General features: G+C 30.0%; 1 protein-coding gene across 2 annotated transcripts in view; it reads left to right on the plus strand.

Moving 5' to 3' along the window:
- The first annotated feature begins 11,283 nt into the window (after positions 1 to 11,283).
- The window catches only part of LOC105153517 (sodium-coupled monocarboxylate transporter 2), a 30,345-nt gene continuing 15,192 nt past the window's right edge, over positions 11,284 to 26,436 (plus strand). For both annotated transcript variants that reach the window (XM_011068417.2, XM_087406369.1), the window contains exon 1: positions 11,284 to 11,786. The gene's annotated coding sequence lies outside the window, so the exon portion shown is untranslated. The remainder of the gene's footprint in view (positions 11,787 to 26,436) is intronic.

Consider the following 26,436-nt stretch of genomic DNA (forward strand, 5'->3'; position numbering starts at 1 on the left):
TTTGTGTCGATCATTATGTTCTTATTCACTTTTGATTCTGTTCGTCCTTAGGCCTACCGCACACAAAATTCCGCAACAGTGATAAAACAGCCATAAAACGTAAGCTGATGAGTCAATCAGAACATTGCTTTAGATCTATATAATCTAACGGAAATGAAAATAACAGTAAAAACTTATCCATAACCTCGCAATAAGGCAAATTTCAACCGGTTGAAACTCGTCTTATGGATAAGTTTACTGCTATTTTCATTAGAGTACGTAGATCTAGAGCAGTTTGAGCCTGATTGGCTTAAATTCGTCTTAAGGTTACTGTTACAGAAATTTTGTCTGCGGCAGTCCTTTACCCTTATTACTGCTCCGTTATTCAGAACTTTCTTTCTTTTTCTTTCTTTCTTATCGTCCCTGTGGATCTTGAAGTACGTGACCGTACTAACGCCATTTATTTGTCTTTCTCTCCAATGTGCCAGCCATTCTTTATATGGCAGACCACCCTTTGCGATCCATTTGCTTCGCTTAAAGTTTTCCTATATGTATGTACACCACACTGTCCACTTGTCTTCCACTTTAATTCTCGCATATGTATCCTCTTTCTCTCGCTCCTTTCACGAAGCTTTTTTATTTTTTCTTCTTTGCTGGAACATCTCTCGCTTCTTTTCCCACATGAGAAGATAACTTTTCACTTTCTTGCATATACCTTCCTATTTCTCCTTTCTTCTTTTTGCTTTCTCGCAATCTTTGCGTGCATATGCGCCAAGCCATGTGTGCGCAGCTGAACCGTGCAGACGGTTGAGATGGCAGAATCGTGTGAGTAGGGGTGTATCGACCCTTGCCAGATTCGCGATTCTTTCCGCGACAGAGAAGGTAAGAGCGTAAGCGAGAGCAATAAAAGGGAAAAGGAGCAAAAGCAAGAGAGAGAGAGAGAGAGAGAGAGAGAGAGAGAGAGAGAGAGAGAGAGGGAGGAAAGACGGAGATAGATCACCATGGGTCGAAGTGTGACCGGGTGATTGTGGTAGGGATAGCAATGACGTCATGGATGTGCGAAAGAAAGGATACAGGGCACAGAGAGAGGAGTATAACAGAACTTTGCCGACTAGGCCGACGCACACATAGCGATTGGTACAAAGTAATACATGCGATGTCTGCAAGTGTGCCCGACATCGCGATTCTCGATCGTAAGCATCGATTTTACATCATCGTTGAGTGCGCTGGTGACGCACGATGCCGAAATACGAAGATATCGAATTTGTCGAGGAACATATATCGGCCTCCTGGGAAATTGTTGAACGTCCGCGAACGAACTACGTTTATCATTTAGTCGCGCAAATTCATAAAATACGACTGTGTCACGACGATTTATGATTATATACTGTAATTCGATTTGTACTACAAAATGTAGCTTTTTTTGGAATGTAATTGCGATGATGGAATCGCACCAAATTAAAATGCTTAATAATATTTTTTTTATCATCAGTTATATCATAAAGATTAGCCATTGTAAATAATTATTTGAGATGCAATTATCCCTTTGCAAATTACTTTACGAGTACACTTATAAATTTTTAATACTTCGTAGATGAAGTTTTGAACTCCTTCCAAAGTTATCTTAAAACTCCAAAAAATAATTAATAAGACACCAACGCTATTGTGAGAATTATACGTATTGTACATCAACTTGACACAGTAATATGTAAACACTCAAGTAATGTAAGTTTACTGTTGCTACTGTAATAAATTTCTAGTATATATGTTATACCCTACTTTATAATTAAATTATATATATATATATATATATATATATACATTTCTGAGTAGAGAGTTAAATTTAAACTATCTTCGCACCGAAACTCAGAACATAATTATCATTATAATAATATTAATATTACTATTGTTATCTCTTCATAATGTAATTATATACTTTGAATGATATATCGATGTGAGTATCAATTTATAATATAATTTTAGGAAATGTTCATCTTATGTGTACTCTCTAAATCTGAATCACTGGATAATCACTAATTACCCAATGGCATACTTTGCATTGATAATCAGTGAAGTTCAATTAAATAAGAAAGAATGTTTGAGCATTATATAATGTAAATACTGATATTTGCACGTTAATTTCAATCTTCCAATATCATATTTATTGAATTTATATACTAAAACAAGGTTAATTAGATCACACAATAAAGATTAGCTAGATTAGAGATCTCACATTTAATTCACTGATTATAAGTGGCATATTTGGCACTGATATCAATGATTATCCACTGATTCAAATTTAGAGAGAGAGAATGATAAGAAATACGTACAATTATCTTCAGAAAAATATTATGTATTTGTACGAAAGTAAAAATTTTCATAAAATTATCATTTATATTGTGAGAATCATACAATTTGCATAATAAATAAGAGAATAAAATAGTAAACTCTTACACATTAAATATTAACATTAATGATACTAATATTAATAATAACTATAATACTGATATTATTGATAACTGATGAATGTGATCTAAACTTTTCCATGATTTATAGAAATACATCTGAATTTTAAATGTAAATCTTATGGAATTCATTATAAAAGATGTATTTTCCTGATTGTATTTCGTTGCATATGCACGGAAGATATACAGTACGCACGACAGAGAGATATTATTAACAGACATAGTAACAGTAACATTAGTAATCCGCGAAACAGTGCGTGACTGTACGTAGTTATTTTGAGCTTCGCTCAGAAGCTAAAGTTCAACACAACGAATGAAGTTCGATAGAACAATGCATGGCAAACATCGCGAAACATTATGTATGCAGCGACATAAACCGTTATATTCTGTATTCGTTTAAAAAAACTCAACGATGAATCCTACGAGTTATAAAAACCATAAATATTATTATAACATTCTTATGTAAAAATTATAGATATATATATGTTTATATTATTATTGCGCCATAATTTTTTTCCGTTATGTATCTCAATATAAATTTTTTAATTTCGTATTATTTAGTTATATTTTGTATACCGATTTCATATGAAATAAATAAATATTTATTTATTTATTTATAAAACGTAAATATAAAATTTATAACAAACTATACTAACATATCTTTTTCTGTCGTGCGTATATTATAAAGAATAAATTTTATAGCCAAAAATGAAATTTATTTTAAATATTGTATAATTAAATATAAAAACGATTTTTTTATATGTGCTACCTAATTACTTGTAAAATTTTTCTGTCGATTATTTCAGTTCGTCCATCAATAGGAATTTAAGAAATGAATAGGATTTTAAGAAAATATTTGAATTCTTACAATTCCATTATAACAAAAAAGGCAAAGAAATGAAGTAGTTTCATCGCAAATACAGTAGTTACTTTAAAAAATAGACATTAAAAAATTCTGTTTCAGCAGAATTTTGTTATTATTACTAAAAATATACGCAAGACGTAAACGTTTTCAAAGCAGAAATAAAACAGCCAATGATTCTCACTTAACCTTTCTCAGATAAAGCATTAGATACATTTACGCGCGTGTGATTTAGTAAATTCTCTCTTCTCTTATAATAAAAGCCATATACTTTCCATCTAAATAAGATGATTTATGAACATATATATATTTATCTTTTATTTATCGGCCATTAAGTATGACATTGCACTTAAGGAAAACTTAGAGATACGCTAGATATTCTTGTCGATATATCTTTTGTCAGGACTTAATACGCGAAATATTCATTAAAGATATTCTCACGAAATCTCTGTGTTCGCTATCAAAGGGGAATCGATATGTATTCCAGCAAATTGCTTAAATTCATGCGATAGTACAACCTTTCACTGAACAATCCTAGTGATGAATACCATGCGATACCTGCATAGCTATGTTCCTGTAGGCATCATAAATTGTGATATATCGCGCACAGCGGTACTATGCCTGTGCGGTCAAGCGTGCCCCCAAATGACTATTCTCACGGGAAAATAACTACGATCGAAGTAATTTGATATGATTTAATAGTAACTCTTGTTGCCGTTAAATTTCGTTGTTTAAACGAATTATTGTCAAATCTAATAATGGGATATCCTGATAGATCGTCAATTGCGCAGAATTGATTTTGCGTTGCATCTATATTACTCAATTTGCCTTTTAACTGTAAAATTTGTACATGTCCAGTATGCACTTATTATAAAAGTATATATTATTTGTAAACACGTATGCTCTTTAGAATTAAAGTCGGATAATCTTTAATATTTTCAAAACGCATAAGATTATTTCGCAATAAAAAAAAGAAATTAATATATTGTATTTCACAAATAGCAAAAATATATTAATAAAAATTCTATATAATATAATATTCATAGAAAAAATATTAATACATTCCCAAATTTCAATCAAATTTCAGACAGTTTTACAGATAAATCGCTTTATTTTTAGTAATATGCTCATAACTTAAACAAACACAAGGAAAGATAATTTGCACTTGATTCGCGTTGCATGCGAGTAATATTATACGTTAAACACTGTTAATTGCGTTCTAAGTGAAGAAACAATAAATTGGTAGGATCATCCAAGCAAGGAACGCAGCAGTGTACGACAGGAAGGACAATGGCTCATCCACTATCCACAACACGTGACTAGATGGGATTTATAAGGTTGTAAATTATGTCCGTAACAGAACAGCAGTCGATATACCTCTAGTAACATGCACGACTGGACGCTGACATGAGTTGCTTCACAAACAATGCCCGTTATAGAATGGAAAATAATAACAGATTATAATCTTATTTTCACGTCATCAAAATATCGCATCAGAATTACAATTTCCATGCTACAAATCATTCCCAAATTCCATTTTCAAAATGTAATTGTATGATTTAAAAAATACTTGTAGATATACGTAAGTATAATACATGTGTATGTGTGTGCGTGCGCGCGCGTATGAGTGTGATAAGAAAACATGTAAATTAAAAAAATAAAAAATTTAATTTAATTTTTCAATAATCTAATCAAATTTAGTTATAAAACTGTCAAAGTTGAAATACGATAACTGATAATCATCCTACCAAATTTTTAGAAAGAATTTTTAATGCCAGATAACAAAAATGGATTGCTGATTTGGAGTTTCTGCATGTGCTTTAGTAATAATCGTGCATATATTGTTAACAGAGGGCTGTCACACACATACAAACACACACACACACACACACACACACACACACTGCCACCAAAGCAACGTGTCGCAACGTCAGGCACGAATGCTCATGGATACGCTCTACCGGTCGCAAACCGCTTCGGAATATATAAGCGTGGAATATACTTCAGGAAGTCATCTTCACTCCCTATTCGGAGCATGAGAAATCGCAAATGACAATTACAGATGATACTGAAACGAATTTAACTTAAGGTGCAATCAATAGTATGAATTGCTGGTACTTTTAATAAATTTTTATATAATACAACATAAAGTGACGTCCTACATGTTTTGAAGAATTTTTGATAAATTTATGAAACTTAATAAAATATGATGTAAGATATATAATGTAAATTTTTAGAAAAAATATAATTAAAATTCAATAAATGTAAAAAATGAATTATTATAAATAATTAAAATCGTACAATTTTGTTGATTATATAAATAAAGCAGAAATATAAATATAAATTTTTAACAAAAACTTCACTGGGACACGCATGTGCATAAAAAAACAGCGATAAATATATGATGTATCTCCATATTCGAAGAAGAGATTGATAAATCTAAATAGTTTAAATTACAAAATTGTTAAAAATGTAGAATAGCATGACACGATCAAGATAATAGTAAATTGTCAGCACATCTCTCTCTCTCTCTCTCTCTTTCTCTCTTTCATATTCTTTTACATCACAGTATGTTCAAAATGACGAACTTCAAAATATGACGCATAAGTATTACAATTGCACGTCTTTATCAAAGTACGGAAACAATAATTTTGCATTTTTTTGTTCTTTTATTCTCTGTAATCATAGTGCTTTAATGATAAAAAAAAGAGATAATATTGCTCATTTGTTGCAACAACAATATGACTCAAGGAAACAAAGTTTTCCAGAAAATAAGTTTAAATGTTTTAAATTATTAAAATTTTGTAATTTTAAAATGCAATTTTGATATAACTGATTTTAAAGGGATAAAATTATATCCTTTCAAAGTCTTTTTTCTTTTTCTGTTTATATTTCCATTCTTTTTTTTAACAGTTCAATTTTTGAATTATTGTAGCAAAAAAGCGATTCGATAATAAGGATTATGCCTAATATACAAATAATCCGTTATAAGATAATTTAATTAGACGCCTATTTATCTTTAATTTAATATTTTAATTTTAATTTTTTTTTGTAATAAAGTGAATTTCTAGTGTGTTTCTTTTTTGAAAGTAGTATTAATGTATTATATGTAATATTATATGTGTATTATTATAATTATACATAATGTGTTTTAAATAATTATATAGTTACTTTGATATCATATAGTTAATTTGATGGTGAATTGTATGTGTATGCGTACATACATGTGCGTGCGTGCGTACATGTATGTGTGTGTATATGTGTGAGATACAATTATATGTATATTTGATTTTGATTGTTTGCGGCTATATTGCAATATACACATCGGTTTTGTATCATATTTCCGTTTTCTGGTTATAACTGTAACGTATTATGCGTTGCTATGGCTGATGAAATTCTGCGTTATATGATTTGAATTTCCTAAATATAAAGAGAGTATTTTTTAAAAATAAAAGTTGAATATTATGACAAAGAAAGTCATACATGCTTCTTAAATAAAAAATTATACATTTTCTAGCAACGTTTATTGTTATAAAAAAAAATAATTAATTGATTCATTTCATAAAGCAATTCGATATTGATAGCAATCCCTGCATATGATCGTATTTACAATTGTAACAAGATAAATCGTGTATACGTTATGCATTATATATGTTCCGTAACAATCTGGTCTGCAAAATTCTGCAATTTAATTTTCAATTGTAACATGTATGTTAAGTTCAGTTATAATGTGTACTTTAAGTATATAACTGTAATAGCAAATGTATACTTCGATACGCAATCCGTGAATTTGTGTCTCGATGAGAGCCGAGACCTATTTTACGTGGTCGATTGCTGACGTCATAGCTGTACTACATGTACATAAGAACATACACTAGCTTATAGAGCAGTGGAAGGATGAATGGACGAACATATACACTCAAATAGATGTTTTCATTTTCAAAGTTTTGCAAAATATTTCGTATCATGGTAAGCACAGGACATAATATTGTTACGGATTTTTGCTGAAAGGGTCATGCGACCTGTACATAGCGAAATTCAATAATTCAATATCGGATGGTAAACATAGAAAGTACACTTGTTAGCAAAACTTTGAAATATTAAATGAAGCAATACGATTAATAGAAAATAGTACCGAAGGAGTAAGGCCTTCTTGTGCGTCGTTATCATTGTGAAATGGCGCACAATATGCAGCCGGTGCATGCATGTAGCTCAACCTTATCGGATTTAACCACCTGTACGTAATGGTACCTGCTGCAGGCAGCATTCGATTATCTATCTGCAAACTCCGTGTATCTACAAACGCAATTAATCATCAGCGCCAAATATAAAGCACGTGACGAATTGACGTCATGGGAATCTCCTAATGCTGAAACAAACAGTTGCAATCTCTCGCTGCCGTCGCGCCGTTTTGGCAGAAGTTTGGGACACGTAGACGTCTCTTACTAATACTATCTACTATATTGCTATCTTTTACGCAACGGTCCATTTTCGAGCGCGAGTATTTATAGATACCATATACCTTACTTACAATCATCCTCGGCTGCAGTGCGGCAATTGTCAAGCGCGTATAATGAAATATTTACCGAGTATGAGTATAAAATCTCAACTTCCGGACTTACAGAATCACTGTAAAGATATCAGCGTCTACATTATGCAAGCAAACGTCAACCGAGCGCAAAACAACAAAGTCACGAGGTGGAAAGAGACGAGCGTTAACGCAAAGCTCGAATTGGTGCAATCATGATGAGTAACGACAAATAAACTACAGATCCAATGCTACTTGCATAAGTGTATACTGCTATTTTGATGCGTGTAACACGTTACGTTTAGTAAAGTGCTCGTCAAAACCATAAGAAAAATCTTCTGTTCTTTTACACTGAAAAGTAAAACATGTTATATGTACATACTATATGTAGGTTATATGGAACTGAGAATAACCATATATAATCTATATGTTATTTATGTTTTCAAATTTGATAATAACGTAACTATAATGTATAATAAATCTCAAGTAAAGTCGCTATCTATTACATACTTTAACGTGACATTTAAATGTTTTCAAATTTGATAAATCATTAATTATCTATATCTATAACGAATATCCATCCTGGAGCAAATGTTTCATTGATACTGCAACGAATAATATGTAAACTTTATCACGGAGCTAATATTCGTTACCCAAGGGTGATTTGCAACTTGCCAAATCCAATCTCCATAATTCTACAATTATATTATGGAAATATAACTTTCGCTGAAAGTGGATTATGTGATTGAGAGTCTGTTCGCATCCGCTACTTCGCTCGCGAAATTTCGCGCGCTACTAAATGCGCACGTTAATTAAATAATCCGGTTACCCGTACTGAGCATTCTGTACATTGTTGCAACAACAAATTTTCTATGTTAAATAAATCTCGTAAAATTCAGCATCAACAGCATCAGTATGTACATCACGAGATGTGTCAATCATCTCCAAAATTGCAATGCCAAAAAGGAGAAATCGTGAACGAGACAAAAAATAATGAAATTTAGTGACATGAATTTACAGACATGCTCTATTTCGCTCGCCAAGCGCTTCCTAACTCGTATCAATCTCCATTACTACATAAGTATACACTATATAACTCGGCACAGTTGGGGGTGCTGAGACGCAAGTTACTTTCGACTTCAGACGCGCGTTTTAGGTTTCGCGAACAATGCAGTCCTTGAGGCGCGTTTGCGCGTCATTTGCGGTGCAAAGTGCTCTGAATCCTTCGAATTTTTCTCCAGTCAGGATACAATAATCCCACATTTTTAAGTATTGGCCATATCCCAAGAATTTTCAAGCAAGAAGAAGCTGAACTAAATAATTTTACATTTCATTCTTCGATAAAAAAAGTTGAATAAAGAAACATAAATAAAAAAAATCAACGAAATGTAATTAATTGAATATTTTCTATTTTTTATTCCGATATTCTTTTGCATTTAAATGCTTTTTTCTACGTAAAGTACATACAATTTAGAAGAAAAAAAAATACAAACAGAAAAATTGTAAATATAAAAAACAGATAATAATAATAACAATATTATTACAATACTTGATAGCCGAAATTATTTTTAGCACATGAGATCTACGAATTTTTTATCAAAGATAAACTGAGAGATAATGATGAATTAGTGAAGATTTAACAAGATTATGTAAGTAACTTATATATGTATACATACAAGTGATACAAGTAAATGCAAAATGATATATGCTATTTGAAAAAGTAAGTAAAGTCTGAAACCCTATTTGTAGGCATTTGTATCTACTTGTGTCATTCGTGTATGTACAAATATAAGCGATTGCGTACTTTTTATTCGCTCGATTTTTATTAATTTATCATGTTTTCGCTGTCTCTTTCTGCCACTGATAATGAATTATCATCTAGAATCACGTGCTAATCACGTGCGATTTGCTTAAACGCATGTCAAATTGACGCAATTCGTTTTGCCATTCGTTTACGCCATAACTATGTCAGTATCATTAATTAAAGATTACACGATAGTGTAATCTTTTCTGTAAAATTCTATTCACGATCAGTTATGAATTTATTTTTATGTATATGTATATGTGTGTTAAATAATTTTTTATAAAAAAAGAAATTAAATCTTTCTTAGAGATGTAATTTAATATTTATTATTTTAGATTAAATAGGTACACTACACAAAAATAGATAAAATAAAATAATAAATGTACATGAATTATTTATTCTTCAATTAAAAGTTACAACTGATTGGAATAAATAAAATATTACTTAAATAATTTTTAATCAGAAATAAATAACTGTCGTTAATATTGAATATTCATGTGAAAGATAGAAAAAGCTAAATAGCTAAAAAAATTAAAGACTAAACTAAAGACGATCTTAAAGCCGGTTCTGAATAGAATATATAAATGTGGAGTCTATCTGAAGATACGTTGACCGATTTAGTAGCGCAAAAAATAAAGTTCTGCAATTTACTTCAACGAATTCATACAATGAGACAAAAAAAATCTGATAAATAGCTAGCCATATTTATGAGAATTCACTATTGACAAAAAGAACTATTTTAATTCCACAATGTATTTATATAGGTTTTTTCTATTTCTGTATACGGTATAATCCATCGAAGGAAAACTATTCTCTGAATAATTTCTAATAATTATCATTATTCGATCAATCGTAAAAATAAATCTCTTTTCGAGATAGATACAGAATGATCACAGGCTTGTATCATTAGGCCTGTTCTTTTTAGTTGAATTTTTGCATCAGTTCATCTTTCTTTCTTTTCTCTTCAGGAAGAAGAAGAAGAAGAAAAATAAACTGGTGCAAAAGTTCAGCCAAAGAGAACAGGCCTATTGCTTTGATAATTCGTCACAACTGTACGATGAGTAAAGTCAGCAACTAAATAAATCAATAATAATATCAACACTAAACTTAAGACAAATTATATGAACTTTGACAAACTAATTTGCTCTATTCATAATTTTATTGCTGAGGAAGAATCCAAAGTGAGTCGAAACGTCCAATTCAAAAAATTTGAAGATGTCATCTTGCCCTTAATACAATAAAGATTTTTACATAATTCCGCACATCGTAATCTATGCTGCACTTTTATTAGCCCTTTTATATTAATAATTAAAAGTTTGAATATTAAAATATTAATATATTAATATATATATAAATATATTAATATATTAATTTCATAAATAAAAAATGATAATTTTATTATTATATTTTGATAAAAATAAATCATAAAATGTCATCAATCTCTTAAAATAATTGTAGATGTATGCGGTCTATAAAAATGATAACACGTGACTGATAAGTATTTATCGCAATACGATTACTAAAAATAAAATTATATGTTATATATAATTTAATATTCGATATTGTTAATCTATCAATCAGCTGTTCTGCATCGACGTCATCAATGGACGCGCGCTAGTCACGATAGCAACTGACTGATACTTTTTAAATGTAGCAGCCGTACTGCGTGGACTTCCCAGTATTACGTCGGCGGCTGACCACGTCGCATGGACTGCAAATTCACTTCGAAATCGGATTCAGCTGATCTGCAAAACGAAATGTACGGAACTTGGAGTGCTGTGAATGAACTCATGAATGTCGTATGGTGATTGACTGACGACCATATATTTTCCACGACGTCTTATCCTCTATCTCGATCAGGAAATCGATCAAATTCACTTGGCCGGAGAACGTAGGAGCCCTTCGTAATTTTACGTCAGACAGTCAATCGTGAAGCTAGCATCTGCGTGTCCATAAGTGCTGCTGAATCACCCGAGAAATTTATCACCATAAAATAAAATAATATAATGTTGTACAAAATAATGTTTATGTAATAATAATATCAGGTGAAGTGAAAGGAAAACGTACGACCTTGGCAAACAACACAAAATATCCAGAATGTGAATAATGCAGATATTCTATTCCATATCATCAAATATGACATTACAGGTAATGTAAATTTTAGAATGTTTGATAAAAACGGGTTTTACATAAATTAATGGAAATTTTATTATGTTCCGCGATTTCATCCTATAGGGATTTTGAGAAATCTAACATTATTTAAAACAGAATTCGACACCTTAATTCAAATGAGTAATAGCTTACGAAATTGCACTTGACTGTAACTTTACAAACTTTTCGACAGCAAGTTTCCGAGTAAAAAACAAAAGATAAAACTTGTAATTTTGTGGAAAAATTTGCCATTACAATATTAACGAGTGTTTGACGTTAGAACATAAGATAACAGCAGAAATAATAGAAACATTAGATAACAATATAGAAATAACAAAAACTAAACTTACTTACTTTTTTGAATCATTCAAACTACCTTATTCAAATTAGTTCAAAGTCTAAAAGTCTTCCAAGAACTCTTAATAATAGTACTTAACAATATAATAACTTTGACAGGATGCTATTAATTTTATTATGCTTTTTATCCTTCTTGTGAATCGCGAGCGAGAAAAAAAACTAGAAGGATATTCATTACATTTTGATAACAATAATAAAAGTTTGTTGATAAATTCTAAATATTAAATTTACGAACTGTTGTAATATAGATGATTTTCTAAAAATTTAAATTTTTTTCTTAAAATTTAAATTATTCGATAACAATCCACAAGCAATATTGAGTAAAAATAGATCGAAATGGATTCAACACACACATTGAATGAAAATTCATATTCGATCAAAGCGAGTTTTGATATTTAATAATACAGAGTCCGGCAAAATGATCTCCCACATTTTAATCTTTAATAAAAACGCCATTGTAAATGCTATTTAGATTTTATTTTTATTAACTGAAAATTTATGCTATGCCATTTGTTTTTATTGAGTTTTGAAAATTACAGAGTCCAAGTGGCGACCATTTTTTTCGACATTCGAAGCTGATTTCTAAAAGTTTCCATCACTCGAGCAATAATTTGAGGCGATATTCCTGTAATTTCTTGGCGTATTGCTGCTTTCAATTCGTCAATGGTTCGGGGGTGGTGTTGAAAAATCTTCGCTTTCAGGTAGCCCCAAAGGAAAAAGTCGCATGGGGCAAGATCGGGTGACCAAAACTTAGAGAACTTGAACATTCGGATGTGTGGTTTCAACAGGATGGAGCTACGGCTTATACGGCAAGAAGGACAATGGACGTTTTAAGGGAAATGTTTCCAGGACGCGTAATCTCGTTACGTGGAGACGTTGGGTGGCCTGCGCGTTCACCCGATCTTGCCCCATGCGACTTTTTCCTTTGGGGCTACCTGAAAGCGAAGGTTTTTCAACACCACTCCCGAACCATTGATGAATTGAAAGCAGCAATACGCCAAGAAATTACAGGAATATCGCCTCAAATTATTGCTCGAGTGATGGAAACTTTTAGAAATCAACTTCGAATGTGTATCGAAAAAAATGGTCGCCACTTGGACTTTGAAATTTTCAAAACTCAATAAAAACAAATGGCATAGCATAAATTTTCAGTTAATAAAAATAAAATCTAAAAAAGCATTTACAATGGCATTTTTATTAAAGATTAAAATGTGGGAGATCATTTTGCCGGACCCTGTATTTGTGTGTAAATTTTTTTACAATTTCCAGTTCAAGCAAAATGTGCGACAATTATTTATCGATTTTGAAAAACAGTCCTGAAGTTAAAGTAGCTAATATCACAAATTAAATCGACAAACAACTTAATATTACTAATACTAATGAGTATCTTTAAAACACCGTGTAAAGAATTTATTAAGAAAAATATCTTATCTCAATCGAGATTTGAATCTCCCGAATATTCTGAGAATTCCGAATTCCGAGAGCGTTTTATCAATTCGACTATTAAAGTGATATTAATTACAGTAATTAATATATGTAGGAAAAGTAGTTTTCAGACAACGTAAATAAATAAAATTAAAAATAAATCGAGAAAAAAGATTTAACACAAATAAATTAAGAGAACCATATTCTGTCAAAGCGGATTTTGGAGCATAGTTAATAATAATTTTATATGAATTTTTTTACAATTTCCAGTTGAAGCAAACATACATACTAAGAATAGCCATTCGAGACATATTAGTTTCTGCTTAGTAATGTTACTAGCAGTAGTTTAGATTAGCAGCAGTTAGCAGTTCCTTACGCAACTATGTTTGCCGTCACGAACAATACGTAATATACGCTATTACTTTGCAACACTTTTCATGTAAACTTGAGATATACTCGCGATAATTATTTAAAAGCATGGTGTAAAATTCTTAAAAGTTCACAACTGACAAATTCTCAATATACATCTTTATCTATCTTAATAAATAAAACATAGTTTAAAAATGATAATTTAAAAATTCATGCAACACAAATAAGTAGACGACATTTGCATTCAATCAATACATTTCATATGTCAACACATTTTAAAAACATGTTTAAAGATAATTCATCAAAGATATTTAATATTTTTCCCATTACTGAATATATATGTATACATAAGAATTTTGCACTCATAATTATATATTTTTACTATCATTTTCTACATATCAATACCATTATATTTTACATTATAATTCACTAGCTGAGAACCGAAATGTATGAGTTTCATTATAATTGCAAATCTGTTCGATTGCTGGATATGAATTCATTCAAGGAAACGCTTGGATATTACCCATTTAGCATCAGAAACGCGATCAGACTATGGCTGTATTTGAAAATGCTGTGATTATTCGTATCAAGATCGTGCATTTTTATCAAGGATATACCCGAGCAGCATAAAGACGGTTCGAGCAATGTGTCCATTGATCTAAAGCGACGTCAATAAGAAAAACTTACATAATTCCTTATGAAACTATTATAAAAACATCATCAAAGACGGAAAGAAAGAATGATCTTTTGCATGAAGCTATTTTCAGCGCACATTTACATAGCTTTATTACTTTGCATGCTATACACACAGACACACACACACACACACACACACACACACACACACACACACACACACACATTACACATAGGCAATATCGTGATATACACATTACATAGCAAACAAACTTAAAAGGTTGTAATTAAATAACGTTATTCGTAGACAGAATAGGTTCTTGTTGGCATAAATTTACTTATAAATGCAATATATAATTGTTAGACAAATAAGTAAAAATATGCAAAGATCTCTTGAGAATAGTGCGATTGTGCAATGCACGGAACAAAAGCCGACCTTTGATAAATGTATCGACCTTGCTTTTAAGTACGATGATTCAATCGTGTTTCATGTCGCTTAAGATAGATATGTTACTTATTTTCGCATTGCGAGATCATTTTGCTAGATGATAAAAATAGTTCTTGTCGTCAGCGAGGTTCACGTTCAAATGAAGACTTAAACGTGCTCACACGCAGGAGTAAACTGTCTTTTAATAACCGCGTCCGTCTAGATGTTTTTTTTCCGGACGCAGCTGCATGTCAGACCGGAGATATGTTAGAAAGAGAAGAGGAAAGGGGAAAAAAAAGACTAGTCGGAGTGGTATCTTCTCGCAAAACTTTCCGCAATAATCCGGCGCAAAAAACGCAGCATCTGACGCTGTCAAAAAGTCCCTAATACGAATTGGGGAGATCTTGTAATACGGCAGACGCGACCCTCGAATTTTTTGCTGGAGTAATGGGAGAATGCTTCCTCTACCGTCATCAGCAACTATCGCTACGAGCGACATGGAGAACAGTCCAGGTCATGGCAGCTAGATTTGCATTGTAAAGTTTCCCGTCTCTCGCGTCCTACGTGCGCAATTTCGCTCAATTGCGCCGTCGCTGCTGCTAGCTGTTCGAACCGGGTAAAGGTAGTTACAAAAGCTCCTTCGTTTCGTTCCACCCTCGTCTTCCATCGTCTTTTGCGATCTGATAAAGGTTCATGCATTTCACTCCCAGAGGGCCCTCGTTCCGATTCAGTAAAACACGCGCGAGAGTTTTGATAGCGTCACAATGGAAAAGCGTAACGTTAATGTTAGTTACTAAAAAGATATTCAGATTCTATTTCTAACTATTACAAATTCTTCGATAAATGTGCATTTTTTGGATAAACTTCCGAAAACCGAATCCCTCCGATTTCGATAAAACTTTGCAAAAGTTGCTTTGCTTCATTTTAAGTCAAAATGAAAGCCTTTAAAGGGATTTTTAGCGACTCTCAAAAAAAGCTATTTTTTAAAATAAAGTAGTAAAATGAATAAATATTTGCGTGGAAGTCGTGCGCTCCTAAGTAGAGAGGAGATGGGGTGAGAGTCGCTTCGCGTGGAAGTTGTGCGCCCTTAAACAGGAGGACGAAGGTGGGGGTGGGAGTCGCTTCGCGAAAAATCACTTCGTGAAAAATCATATGTCCTTTGGCAGGAGAAAAGTAGGATAAATTTGCTTTTGCGTAGAAAATCGTATTTCCTTTCATACAATAAAACTGATAATTTCATCATTAATATAAACATGTATTTTATTATTTTCTTTTAAAAAATAATTTTTTCGTAGCAATCGCCAAAAATCCATTTTAACCTATAAAATGAAGCTTTTTACAAAGTTTCATCGAAATTGGAGAGATTCGGTTTTCGCCAATGCATCTGATTTTTTAATGACAAAAGTTTGATAATAAATTATATTTTCTAGATCTTCAATGTTAATTGTTCTTCCAATTATGTCTCAATTATATTTCGGAGATTAAAGTTTTCTTAAAATAAAATTTAGGTAAAGATAAGATAAAAAGCATGTGACAGTTAAAAAAATATCAATTCACAGTTGATATTTTTTTAACAACTATCACATACTTTTTATCTTATCTTTATCTAAATTTTTAAATAGTTGAAACAAAATAATAATATTTAAATACTAGTTCAAAAATTCATGTATCAGTTAGGATAAATTCCATTTTATCTTGCACAAGATGGGTATCAATGGAATTACAAGACTTGGACAAGATTTGATCTTGCACAGCTTCACATGTTAATTGGATATCTCCATTTAAATAACTGATCGATATCAAGTAGAAATAATAATGCTAATTCAGTGTTATTTCTCGATATTACATAGAAGATAATAGAAATAATGAAGTTGCGGAATAAAAATTTGTATTGTGTATATAAAAACTAAGGTTCGGATATTTCAACACGATCACGAGAGACATACGAATCGCTATATGTGAGAGTGAGTCAGGTACTTGCTGAAGTGAGATAGCAACATTTCAGCTGGCGCGTGATCTCTTCACATAAACAAAACGCAGAGCGGTTCTCTGCGCTAAGTTTAAAACCCTAATAAGAGAACAACATCAATGATATTGATTTAATAAATATAAAATGCGTGTATACGCACACATACACACATATAGTCACATATGATGATATAATATTGATTTTTAATCTAATATATATTTTATAATTTTTCGAAGTTATCCTTTTTTGATAACAATATTCAAGTAAAATAGTTTGTAATATAATTATCAATTTTTCTTAAATTACGTCTACACAATTTAAAAAATAAGAATTGCTTCAGATTCTTATCAGTTTTTAATCGTTCATTATTTTGCAATGCGACATATAAAATATGCTTTTATAATATAATTGAAGATTTCGTAAACTTTAAAACTTTGTTAGATAAATAACTTCTGTAAGTTTCTATTAATATCATGTACAACATAACATTAAAGATATGACTAAACTCTTACTCTTTTTTTTTAACATAATACAAATATTTAAAATATATCTTTAGTTAATAAAATTGATGATACAGCATCATTATATTCAGTTTAAATATGAATATAGATCATATTATATTATGAACTGGGAAGTAATAAATATAGAAACAGTACAAATGTTTATTAATTACTGTTTGTCCATTAATTATCTATCACAATGCACATACAAAATTGACATACGATAACAAAATTAATGCTACAATTGACGATAAACTTCACGTGATAAACAGTTTTATCATATTTCGTACGATCATCCATTTTTCACAGAATTGTCAACGGATATACAGACAGGAAGAACTGCAGCGATTAGGACAATTATCATGCTCGACGAAACATACATCACGCAACACAATGTAATATATTAAATGTACACTAATACATACATATTTGTAGCAATTATTAAAAGAAAATATCAAAAGAGAAAATATAAAAATTGCAATTATATGTAGAATTCCATCTACCATGCAGCCTTAAGCTCTATTGTCAAAATCATTTGCAAAACAGAAAAAAATATTTTTCAATTTTTTCCGGTTTTTCCATTTTTTGACAAAATGTCCTAACTGAAGCCTAACTGAAAGATTACTTATCCAAAAGAATTACTTATCTTAAAATAAGTTATAAACTTGTTATCAAATTAATAATGATGACTGATTTTAACCCGCACTGTATCAAAAAACAATAAATTACAGGAAATATTATATTCGTTGTTTCTTTGTTTTGCATATTGTTTAATGATATTTAATCATTTCACTTAAACATTGATCTAAAAAAAATTAAAATTTCACAAAATGTAATGTGTACTTATATAAATAATTAAAGACTATTTTTAATTCAATATTGAAATCATTTAAATTTAGTGGTAAAAGAGTATAAATTTTTGTTGATATTTCAAATAAAAGAAAGAGAGAGAGAGAGAGAGAGAGAGAGAGAGAGGACGAAAGAGAAAAAAAATTCATTTTTAGCATCATTCAAGATTAATCACATTTTTTTTTATATATAAAATGTTGCAACTCAAAATATTTCTGCAATTTAGTCTCGAATGATGTTCTCTCTCTCTCTCTCTCTCTCATTCGAGATACTTCAACAAAATTTACAAATTTAAAGGTAAATTTATTTGAACGAAATATAAATGTATAAAATAATGTACTGAACGTAAAACTTTGTTTAATTTTATTAATGCTGTCATCTTATACCTCGTGTAGATCGCAAAAAGCAAAACTTTTTTCTATGAGTTAAAAGCAAGAGAGGAGTTTTCCAACGTGCTGGTTCGCAAGCTAGTTCGTTGATCGGAACAGTAGTGTTAGAAACTTTGTTAATTCCAAAACTTTGTAATTAATCCACTGACAAGTTATCCTTGAGTTGTATTAGTGTGAAAAATATGCTAAAATGCTACGATGGTGGATATCTTGATAGTATGATTTGACAATCAAGATGAGTAAATCATAAATTTATAAAAAGGTAATAATAAATTTTTAAAGAATTATGCAAAAGCCGACGAGCAACACACGTTTGTACTCGGCAGTGTGTTGCAATTTTGACAAATCTTACTAGGGTATATAATTGTGACATATGCAGCCACGTTAATATACATTGTCTCATTCGCACACGGTCAGATATATATACCCTTGACAAGTTTCTGTCGAGTGAATACATTATTTGAAACTGTAATGGTTAGGTAATGCAAACTCGGTATGGAGACGAGTCAAGTGGACAAATTACTTGCTGCAAGTTACCTGTCGTGTGCAAAACATTTGCCCACCTAAAATTAACGACAGGCCCAGAGGTTGCCCAGAGGTTGCAAGCCAAGCTAAATAGATAAGTCTTTATTTGGGCGATGAATAGAAGGGTCTTCTATTTTTGGACACATATGAATTCTTCCACTACGCTATATATATATATATATATATATATATATATATATATATATATATATCTCACATGTCAGTACAATTCCATTTCGTTTTTGTAAATTCCAATCTTCCTTCATACAGAAGAAGAAAAATTACCTTGCCGCTTTTACTGACAATATTTCGTTGCGAGGACGAATCAGAATAAAATCACAGTTATTGAAAAATTTAATAAATGGAATTCAATATACTTAATATAACCCTTAGAAATATTACCGTTATATACATAGATATAAAATTTATTATAATTTTGACTTTATTTAAAATTTATTATTTATATATGTAAAATATTCTTTTTAACATTAAAGAAAGATTTCTCTATAAATGTTGAATGCTCTAGCTTCGAAATAGGACAACGATATATAAATCTACAAGAATTTATAAGGGATGCTGCTGCGAAAGAAGGACATGCACGTTCTCATTCTATTGTAGATTGCGGAACGTTGCAATAATATATATATATATTTTATAGAAAGTTATGCAGTTTACGAGATATTTTAAAGAAAATTTCATGACTATACGCAAAGTATCCATCAACGAATGTGAAGCATTCTATAACAGCTAGCTTTTTTTTTGTTATGAAATCAGGGTGCAAACGGATGGAGCGTGCACGTCAGCGAACCGAAACGGCAATCGATTCTCCGTTCGGACGAAATGTAAATCGTCAGGTAGTTCTGTCGAATAGAGAACACTTCATGTTAGTTGAAAGTCTGGCACAATACTTCTCTCATGTTCCGTTATTCAACGATATACAATATGTTCGCCGTACGGCACAGATATCTATACGACCGATTGACTTTCATGAACACGTCAATCACGGCGTGTGACTCATGTAACATCGTCATGCGAGAAGTAGCGCGAGATACAACGGCAATAAAATATCTGTGGAAAACTGTGGTTATCGCACTTATAATTGTGCATCGTTCTAAGAAACTCGCAATGCTGATCATGCTAATCAATAGATCGGAATACATTATCGGCGAGATGAAGGAAAGATTTATATAACGTAAGCTATAAACACTTTGTACTTTGCGACAATTTACTCACTTATCCTCGAATGATCTCTGCAAAGATGTAATTTGGAAAAACCAACGCTTGTTGGATACTTCGCGGAAACGCATATGTGTATGCCGCTGTAAAAACATCCGGTTATTTTAATTATTATATTCTTGTAACAAAAGCTAAATTACTCTATAAATGTGTTACGCTAATTCGTTAGTCACGTATTGTTGGACTTGTTTTCCGCGGAGTTAAAAATAACGAATGATTATATAAAATCATTAGTATATAATAGATATATAATTAGTACATACAATTACAATGAAAAATTTTCCTAAATTACTTTTATTCTATCCGATAGATATTTATTAAAACATTAGAATAGAGTTAATCCCGGAATTAATTGTGTCAAAATTACGATAATTCAATATAATTTATCAGTTTAAAATTAATATCGGAAATAGAAATTATCTAATAACCATGATATAGCATCTAATGCAAATAGATATATATTATGTACTAATTAATTATTACAATTATTTAATGCAAATAATTGTAACGTGATAAATGATAAACATATATGATGCATTTTATCTTTAATTATATTCATTCGATTCTTTGTTTTAATTTAAATTATATATTCGGTAAAAATAACATTTCAAATATTTACATTTTTTACAATACAATTTGATAATTGATAGAATGACGGCGATCAATAATCGTGAGTAACGCGAATTTTCATTTAAATGCTTCGGATTAAACTCTAAACTTACGTGCTCCGTCAGAAACTTGTTAATTTATGTTGTAATGTCACACGTGATGAGTGTTCAAAGCTGCAAACTTTAATAATTGTGATGCTTTAACAGAAATATGCATAATGTGTATATATAATATATTCAACACTAAAATTCTTCAATTTTTATTTATCAAATATTTAAAATTTTCTTTCCATGAAGTTTATGTTCTATATTTTCTATTCATGAATCTAAAACATTATTTAATGTTCTTTTTTTTACGACAAACATTGAAAAAATTTATTAAAATTACAATAATGAGAAAAAATATAAAATATAACAATTTATAATTTTTCTGCAAACAACAAAATAAATTTACATATATTTACACCTATAACATTTTTTTGCCTCAGAAATTAAGATGATTCGTATCTATCTATTTATAGGTGAAATATTTAAATACGATCAAATTAACATAATCAAAACATCTTTAGAAATGTAGTATGCAAATTTTGAAGATTCACTGAAAAAGGTCAAATAGTCTAAGTTTCAGAAGTTAAGATGTTTTCTTCACTATAATTAAAAAAAAATTATCATAAATAAGAAAAAGGCGTTTTCAAGAGAAATAAATTTTGTTATTTTCATCAATTGCATTGCATTGCAACTGTTGAAATTCCAATATGAACGGTAAAAGAATAAGATGACAAATAGCATCGTGATTATATTTTCTTATTCTTATATCGACATAATTGTTGTTACTGACAGAAACATATCACGCTCACAATTTCATTCTGCTTTCTTTATACACGCCTTGTACATTCCCTTTTACATTCGCAAAGATAGCGCGCGAAGAGAGAGCGGCTATTACATACGCTCCATTTTTATCAATCCAAACGATTTACCACTGTAATGCGGAAAAATGCCCGAAGCGAAATTTTCAACGATTTCAACCAGGTGAGTCACACTCTGAAATGCAACTATTGAAAACGATCGTCTTTTGTTCTTCTTTTGTTTTAAAATTAAGATACTTATACACATATTTATACGTCAAAATTATTGAAAAAGTTACAGATTTTAGATCGCATTTAAATGTAATATAAAAAATTTAGCGACATCTATTTAAAACATGGATTAAAAATTATTTCAAAATAAAAAGTATTATTTTTTATTTCTAATAGTAATCTGTTCTAATAGAAATCTGTAGAAATAAATTATAAAATAACAAAAAATCTCAATCTTTTTATTTTTAGTCTTTTAGACATTCAAAATGATTTATGTAAAGCTACATTCTGCGACGCAGATAGATTAGTTGTTTAGTAAATAAACAAAATATTTATTTCTTCAAAAAAAATCTTCATAACTAAATCGCAATGATACTTTACATAAATTATTTTGAATATTTAAAGTACTTATATTAAAAAGATTTAAATTATTTTTTCAATTTCAGTTTATAAAAATAACAAATAAAGCGTAAATACACAATAAAAAAAGTATTATTTACTAAAGACAGAATGTTATAAATAAAATTTTCATATGTACATAATTTATTTACAGTATAAATTCAATTGACAAAATCTCAATCAGAATGCGACATACACACACACACACACACGCAAAACAATCGATTTAACACCAATATATATCTATATCGTGTCAATGGTTCGATCGCGGATTACCAAGTTTGGTGGTAGTCTAATATAGTCAACTCTAGTCAAGTTGAGTTTATATTCCATGAAGTGTGCGGAGAAACTTTGTTTACAAACCGGTTACTAATGCTAAATTTACTTCGCTAACTGTGCAAACTCGTTACTGAAACATCGGTACAAAATCCACCAATCTCATTTGTTTAAATTTTAGAAAATCCGTAATTAAAATCCTCCCTCCCCACACACACACACACACACACACACACACACACACACACACACACACACACACACACACACATATACACAGAGCCATACATATATATTATTATTTCCATGTTCAAATCTATTATTAGAACAATTACCAACATTTCGTGAATATTATAGTTTATATCATCAGGACAAGAAGCAGCCTAATACTGAGTTCCTTGATAGCTCTGATGATATAAACTGCAATGTTCATGAAAACATTAGCATTTTAATAATGAATGTGAACACGGAGATAACCTGCGAAATGCATAACTTTTGAATATGACACACATTCATAAAAAATTGTTTAAGTAGATAAGAATATTTACTTAATGCCGACTTGACCTCCAAAGATCTGCATAATAACTGCGCGTGTATGATTAACGGTTTTAAACGTATTGCGTTGAGGTAATGACTAAAATATCGATATGTAATATAACGTGTACAAAGGAACATAAGAAGTGCAGCAGTGGCCAGTTTTCTAACATTACATCGAGTACGTCTAATAGTCGCGCACTTGAAATCATTCACAAGTTAAAATGCCAACGAACCGAACATAGAAAATTGCGTCATTTCAATAATGTTACAACATCTATAGACACTATTCGCAAATAAGCACGTGTGATTAAATGTTTAAGTTTGAAAAACAATAATGAATATAGTGCATATTCATTTTCAAGCCAAATTGATTTATTGATAATTTACAAACCTTCAACTAAAAATTTAATGCAAAACACATTAAAAAATAATTTTTCATAAGAATGTAAAAAAACTAATTTAAATTTAATTTATATTTCCATTCTTAAAACTTTTTTGTAAAAAAAAGACAGTTAAATGTTGCATTAAACATTTTAATTACACAATAATCTTTTTTTTAACAGACACTTACTTTAGAATATAAATTAATTAGTAAAATTATTATTACCTCAAATTATTATCTCAATTATCATATGCCTTAAAAAATAAAGAATCGATATCAGAGATCTCTCAATCAATATGTTTCCAGTCAAATACTTTGGATATTTAAGAATTAGAAAAAAATTTATCATCGATAAATGTGCTTCGGAAAGACGGCGCCACGACTCGTTGTCAATCACGCGATTATCGGAATAAGATTGCAAAACTATATTTGTTATACTGCTATTACGTATCATATGCGAGTGAGTCACATTCAGAATCACTTTGCAATTTTATACGTGTAACAAAATAGCATCTTCGCAACTAGCAGATATTTGCATATTTCGCGCGATAAACGCAGTCATTTTAAATTTTTAATGAATGATTATCGCTATATGCGCGACGTTTATCACTCAAGGGTTATTTTTAACTTCTAAACTATTATTATTTTTGTAGTTTCAACGAATATTAACACGTGCGATGTTTTTTTCCATGGAATAAGCTACACTTCCGGATTCAATTTTTTACATACGTTTTCAATCTGACATATCGTATATGTAGATTAAATAACGAAAAATACATAAATTACACTCACGTGTCAATTCATTGTCTCAATTTAATGACAATATGACGCGAGTGTAAGTTAGAAAATCTAATATATAAATTTCATTATTATTATTATTTTTTACTATTTTGTTAGACAATAGTAAAAAGAAAACTAATAAAAAGAATGTGATTCTTATTGACTACAAAGTTTCAACTGTAAATCTATTAATTTCTAATTATGTTAAATATTAATCAACAATTAAACATTTTATTTCATGTAGGTAATTTTACAAATAAAAAATGCGCGTATTAATGTATAACCGATAAAAATAATGATAATATACGATGATTACATTTCGATCGAGATTATTCACGTAAATATTTGTCGATAATATCATGTTTTGCTAAATATATCACGTAAAAATGTTTCCTCTAAAAATATCAATAAAACACTAATGGATATAATATATTTTTACCATAGTTACAGATATGTCTAATTAGTAAATCGATGCATAATATTTTATCTCTAATCTTTTAGAATTTGGATATTAAATTTATTTCTTTTAAATAAGACAAAAAAAGCAAATTTTTATTTTTATCTGATAAAAAATTAAGAGAGTTGTGTTCCCGTTAATATTGCAAAATTAAATTTTCAGCAAAAATATTTATAAATTTTCGTATACATATATATATATATTTTTTATTATTTAATTAAAAAATCAATAATTCGCAAATTAAATCTTATTTCTTTATTAGCTTGTGGCAACAATTAAATATAGCAAAATAGACAATGTTGAGTTCTGTTATGGGACTATCGGGTTACATGTGTCACATGTATTAATAAGGTTATATTGTAAAATATATATTGCAAATATTGTAATTTGCAATTATTAGTGCAAGCTTATTTTTTAGGAATATTATTTTTTTATGAAAAAAAGAAGATTTTTTTTTGTGGTATAATATTTTATCAGATGTTTCCAGAACATCAAACTATGACGTATATTTATTAAAAATTGCTTTGCGATAATATAAATTATATATTCTCAATAATTGATATCATCATTCCAATTTCATAAATTTAAAAAGAAAACAAAGGAAAGAAAAAAATGAGAAAAATATCTTGGGACACGAGATTTAATATCGTGATGAACATATGCTGATTTGCTTGTTCGTATGCAATGGATTTAAGGAAAAAGCAGAAAGAATAGCATGATAGTAAGAACCACGTGATGAGACACCGTATCATATTCGTAAACAGCTTTTAATGGCTTTCACTTTATTGAATTGACTCTTAAATAAATCTAGGATAATTTCGCCAAACAATTTCATTTTATTAACGTACATTCTCGTACTAGCGCATCTTGCATTGGCTTGCATTTTGTCTTAAAAATCTTAAAAAAAATATAAAAATAGAAAATTGAATAATAATAAACCTAATAACAACTGTTTCTCTTTTTAAAGAAAGAATTTATATTATTTTATTGTAAATTAATATAAAATAATACAGATATAATTTTTTTAAATTTCTATTTAAAAAAATGTATGTATATATATATATATAATATATATATATATATATAGAGAGAGAGAGAGAGAGAGAGAGAAATTCAAATTTAGATTCTAACACATTTAGAAATATTTTAAATGAAAGTAAATCACATTTATAATTAAACATGTTATTATCATGCATTAAGTCGTATAAATATTTACATCGACTAGATTATTGTAGCAAATGCAAATCGCGATTATAAATAATAAATTAATATACGATGAAAATGTGTTCTCTAAACTTTGATAAACTCCGATTATTCTGCAATAGCAACCGAGAACGGTTTCAGAGTACGCACGCAAATATGACGATAAATCTAAAGGTAACGGAAATGAGAATATATGTACACGGAAGCGCAGCATGATTTAAATCCGCTCGAGCTAGCGCGAGTGAAT

The sequence above is a fragment of the Acromyrmex echinatior genome, chromosome 5, assembly GCF_024713525.1.
Source record: "Acromyrmex echinatior isolate Ae372 chromosome 5, ASM2471352v2, whole genome shotgun sequence".
In the NCBI taxonomy this organism is placed as follows: Eukaryota; Metazoa; Arthropoda; class Insecta; order Hymenoptera; family Formicidae; genus Acromyrmex; species Acromyrmex echinatior.